The 5,655-nt window shown below is 45.0% G+C and overlaps 1 non-coding gene across 1 annotated transcript; it reads right to left on the minus strand.

Annotated features, from left to right (window-relative positions):
* Positions 1-2,861: 2,861 nt before the first annotated feature.
* LOC137204254 (U6 spliceosomal RNA) lies at positions 2,862-2,964 on the minus strand. Its single transcript, XR_010933491.1, has one exon. It is a non-coding gene; the product is annotated as a U6 spliceosomal RNA (small nuclear RNA).
* Positions 2,965-5,655: the final 2,691 nt, after the last annotated feature.

A 5,655-nucleotide genomic window follows, 5' to 3' on the forward strand; every position in this document is an offset into this window, starting at 1 on the left:
GTTTTCATATATTAAGAACTCAGGAAAGTTTTGTGGATGGAAAAATTGTCTTTCCTTCTTATAAGCATGTGACTTTGGACAAGTACCTTCATCTTTCTAACGTCAAACGGAAATGGAAGCTCAGAAAAATGAAGGGACTTGCCCAAGGTCACACAGCTGGTAAGAAGGGGAACAACTTACATCAAATAGAGACAAGATCTTCACTATATACCATTGGAGGTGTGGATGCACGTGGAATTCTTAGCACACTGCTTGGCACTTGGTATGAGCTCGATAACACCAGACTTCTTTTGTATAAAAAGGGATTGGCTCTGTTCCGTGGCCACAGCCTTGCATAAAACTGTTCTCAAGGGCTCTCTGGCCAGAATCTTTCCTTGATAGGAGAACAAAAAAGGCCCCAGAAAGCCCAGGTTACTGGCTCACAGACTTGTGAGAATGTACACTCTGGAATACTGGGGCAGAGTAATCTTTCTAGAACCCTGGGCTGGATTCAGGAGCTGTGAGATTGTACTCTTGAGATCCCAGTTTGCCCAAAAGAGAAGCAAAGGTTGCTTCTGACATTCCCTCTGACATTCAAAGCTGTCTTCTACTGCTCCCTTCCCATGGCCCAAACCAAGTTCGTGGGCAGCAATGATCTTCCCAGCCTACTGAGCAACCCTGGGCTGCTTCACAGCTGCAGGGAAGGTGGGGACCCAGGAGGCTGGGCCTGGCTCTGAAACAGACCACAACTTCCTGCAGGACCGGCTGGTCACGGAAGGCACGACCCTTGATGGAACGGGCCTCTCACTGCTGTGGCCTCTCCCGCTGCGGAGCACAGGCTCCAGACGCGCAGGCTCAGCGGCCATGGCTCAGGGGCCCAGCCGCTCCGAGGCATGTGAGATCTTCCCGGACCGGGGCACGAACCCGTGTCCTCTGCCTCGGCAGGCGGACTCTCAACCACTGCGCCACTAGGGAAGCCCCTCTTTTTCTCTTCTTTTTCTTTCTTCCTCCATTCCTCCCTTTCTCCCTTCTTCCCTCCCTCCCTCCTTCCCTTTCACCTTTCTTTCTTTCCTTCCTCCCTTCCTCCCTGCTTCTTTCTTTCTCCCTTTCTTTCTTTCTTTCTTTCAATTAATTTTTATTGGCATATAGTTGCCTTACAATGTTGTATTAGTTTCTACTGCAAAATGAATCAGCTATACGTATACATATATCCCCTCTTTTTTGGATTTTCTTCCCATTTAGGTCACCACAGAGCATTGAGTAGAGCTCCCTGTGCTATACAGTAGTTTCTCATTAGTTATCTATTTTGTACATAGTATCAATAGTGTATATATGTCAACCACAATCTCCCAATTCCTCCCACGCCCCCTTCCCCCCTTGGTATCTGTACATCTGTTCTCTGTGTCTCTATTTCTGCTTTGCAAATAATATCATCTATACCATTTTTCTATATTTCAATATATACGTTAATATACGATATACAATATTACAATATATGATACTTGTTTTTCTCTTTCTGACTTCACTCTGTATGACAGTCTCTAGATCCATCCACGTCTCTATAAATGACCCAATTTTGTTCCTTTTTATGGCTGAGTAATATTCCATTGTATATATATGTACCACATCTTCTTTATCCATTCCTCTGTTGATGGACATTTAGCTTGCTTCCATGTCCTGGCTACTGTAAATAGTGGTGCAATGAAAATTGCGGTGCATGTGTCTTTTTGAATTATGGGAATATGCCCAGTAGTGGGATTGCTGGGTCATATGGTAGTTCTATTTTTAGTTTTTTAAGGAACCTCCATACTGTTCTCCATAGTGGCTGTATCAATTTACTTTCCCACTAACAATGCATGAGGGTTCCCTTTTCTCCACACCCTCTCCAGCATTTGCTGTTTGTAGATTTTTTGATGATGGCCATTCTGACTGGTGTAAGGTGATACCTCATTGTAGATTTGATTTGCATTTCTCTAACAGTTAGTGATGTTGTTGAGCATCTTTTCATATATTTGTTAGTCATCTGTATGTCTTCTTTGGAGAAATGTCTATTTAGGTCTTCTGCCCATTTTTTGATTGGGTTGTTTGGTTTTTTAATATTGAGCTGCATGAGCTGTTTGTATATTTTGGAGATTAATCCTTTGTCAGTTGCTTCGTTTGCAAATATTTTCTCCTATTCTGAGGGTTGTCTTTTTGTCTTGTTTATAGTTTCCTTTGCTGTGCAAAAGCTTTTAAGTTTAATTAGGTTCCATTTGTTTATTTTTGTTTTTATTCTCATTACTTTAGGAGGTGGATGAGAAAAGATCTTACTGCGATTTATGTCAAAGAGTGTTCTGCCTGTGTTTTCCTCTAAGAGTTTTATAGTGTCTGGTCTTACATTTAGGTCTTTAATCCACCTTGAGTTTTTTTGTGTGTATGGTGTTCAGAAGTGTTCTAATTTCATTCTTTTACATGTACCTGTCCAGTTTTCCCAGCGCTACTTATTGAAGAGGCTGTCTTTTAAAAATATGGAACGGGCTTCCCTAGTGGCACAGTGGTTAAGAATATGCTTGCCAATGCAGGAGACACAAGTTTGGGCCCTGGTCCGGGAAGATCCCACATGCCGCAGAGCAACTAAGCCCATACACCACAACTACTGAGCCTGTGCTCTAGAGCCCGCGAGCCACAACTACTGAGCCTGCATGCCACAACTACTGAAGCCTGTGCAGCTAGAGCCCATGCTCTGCAACAGGAGAAGCCACCACAATGAGAAGCCTGCACACCGCAACCAAGAGTAGCCCCTGCTCACCGCAACTAGAGAAAGCCTGTGCGCAGCAATGAAGACCCAATGCAGCCAAAAATAAACAAATTTTTTAAAAAATTAGTTCATTAAAAAAAATTTTTTTAATATGGACCGCTTCACAAATTTGCATGTCATCCTTGCACAGGGGCCATGCTAATCTTCTCCATATCGTTCTAAATTTAGTGTATGTGCTGCTGAAGCGAGCTTGCTTTTTCTTTCTTCCCTTCTTTCTTTCTTTCTTTCTTTCTTTCTTTCTTTCTTTCTTCCTTCCTTCCTTTCTTTCTCCCTCTCTTTCCTCCCTTCCTTCATTCCTCTCTTTCTCTCTTCCTTCCTTTCTTTCTTTTTCCCTTTCTTCCTTCCTTCCTTCCTTCCTTCCTCCCTCCCTCCCTCCCTCTCTCTCTCTCCCTTTCTTTCTTTCTTTCTTCCTCCTAAACTGCTCATAACCTGCTGATTGAAAACATGGACCCTGGAGCCATGAGTTCAAATCCTGGCTCCACCAGTTACCAGCTCTTGCCTTAGGCAAGTTGCTCAAGCTCTCTGTGCCTCAGTTTCCTCATCTATAAAGTGGGGATAATAATAGTACTGACCCTCACAGTACAGCCTCACAGTCCTTGGCCTCAGAGAACCTACATCCTAGAAGGGGAGACCAGCATTAAATAAATAATTATACAATTAATTGATAATTATTCTTGCCAAAGGGCAGAGGAGTCAGGGAATGTTTCCCATGCAATTGTGGCTTGTCTATTCATCTATTATCTCTTCCACTAGCTTATAAACTCCAAGAAGCCTGGGGTCATACATTTTATTTGCTAATGTTTACCTGGCTTTGGGAGGCACCCATTAACTAGGTTTGGATCAATGGATGAATGAATAAAGTGATGTTCCACTGGAGACCAGAAGGATGAGTTGGAGTAAACCAAGTGAAGAGAGTAGATGGAAGAGCAACCTAGGCAGAGGGAACAGCATGTGCAAAGGCCCTGTGGCTGAAAGGAGGTAGGAGTGTTTGAGGAAATAAAGCCAGGACAGTATGTCTGGAGCAAGCAGAGTGACAGGGAGAGTGGGGCAGGCTGCCCAGGGCCTTGGGAGCCCCATAGTATATTTTCTCTATCAAGTGCCCAGCCAGGGCTGTAATGGGGACTGAGCTGGGGCATCAGAAAGACCTGGGTTTGGGACTTCCCTGGTGGTGCAGTCGTTAAGAATCCTCCTGCCAATGCAGGGGACACAGGTTCTATTCCTGGTCCGGGAAGATCCCACATGCCGCGAAGCAACTAAGTCCATGTGCCACGGCTACTGAGCCTGCACTCTAGAGCCCATGAGCCACAACTACTGAGCCCATGTGCCACAACTACTGAAGCCTGCAAGCCTAGAGCCTGTGCTCCGCAACAAGAAAAGCCACCGCACTGAGAAGCCCGTGCACCGCATGGAAGAGTAGCCCATGCTTTTCACAGCTAGAGAAAGCCTGCACAACAGTGAAGACCCAACACAGCCAAAAATAAATAAATAAGCTTATTTTTTAAAAAAGAAAGAAAAAGAAAAGGAAGACCTGGGTTCATATCCCAGCTTCTGCATTTTCTGACTGTGTGACAAGTCAACCTCCATGAGCCCTGGATCCTCGTTTGCAAAAGGGACATAATAATAGTAACCTATTGCCTGGGGTTTGGAAAGGATCATAGACTATAAAGCACTTAGCACAGTGCCTGGCACACAGATAGTGCTCAAGAAATGTTGCTGTGGTCATAATAATAACATCTTTATGAATGACGCAGGTCTTCTGGTTCTCTTTCACTGTCCCTGAAGCTGAGTCTTCTCCTTAAGGAGGGTCCCCATCTCCATGCCCTCCCGGGGACATAGTTGTTCCTGCTTTCCCCATGCCCTGCTCCCTCAGGCCCTCCTGGAGCTGTTCTCCTTGAAATTCCTGCAGCCAAGACTGAGGAAATGGTTCCCTTGGCTCAGGGCAGAATCTGCGCCCATGTTGCTAAGCAACCAACCCCTATCCAGATGCCAGCTGCAGCCTGGGCAGAGGGATGAGCGTCAGCACTCTGGGGAGGGCCTCCTGGGGCTCTGCCAGGACCACAGGCTGCAACCAGGACTGAGGCAGGAGAGAGCCAAGGCAGATGGTTCACTGAGAGTCAGCATACAGCAGTGGAAATCCTGAGGGGTCAAGGGCAAATCCAAATGCATCCAGACCCCAGCTCTACAATTTACCAGCTGTGCAGCCTCAATCAAGTCCGTGAACTTCTCTGAGCCTCAGCTTACTCATCTGAACAATGGAATGCAGACCTAGCTACAAATTCATCATGAGGATTACAGGGGATGATGTACATGAAAATGCCCAGCACACAGCACATACTCAAAGAGTCTTGAAATATGGATGTATATACAGGGCTGAGTCCACTAATCTTGTCACCCATCAGTGTCAATAAAATTCAAACTCCTTAGCCTACCCTTCATGGTCCTCTAAACTGATCCCCCCACTTTCTTCTGTCAACCTAGTTACCTACTAGTTCACTGTCTCTCACCCTCAGCACTACTGACTTTAAAAAAAAAAAACAGATTTATTGGCATATAATTCCTGTATCTTACAATTCCCCCTTTTAAGGTGTACAATTCTGGGACTTCCCTGGTGGTCCAGTGGTTAAGACTCCACGCTCCCAATGCAGGGGGCCCAGGTTCAATGCCTGGTCAGGGAACTAGAACCCACATGCCTCAACCAAGAACATGTATACCGCAACTAAAGATCCTGCATGCCACCTGCAGCACCCAAGATCCCGTGTGCCGCGATTAAGGCCCAGTGCAGCCAAATAAATAAATAAAATATTTTTTAAAAGTGTACAATTCAATGCTTTTTAGTGTATTCACAGAGTTGTGCAACAATCATCATAATCAATTTTAGA

The sequence above is a fragment of the Pseudorca crassidens genome, chromosome 12 (assembly GCF_039906515.1).
Source record: "Pseudorca crassidens isolate mPseCra1 chromosome 12, mPseCra1.hap1, whole genome shotgun sequence".
Lineage (NCBI taxonomy): Eukaryota > Metazoa > Chordata > Mammalia > Artiodactyla > Delphinidae > Pseudorca > Pseudorca crassidens.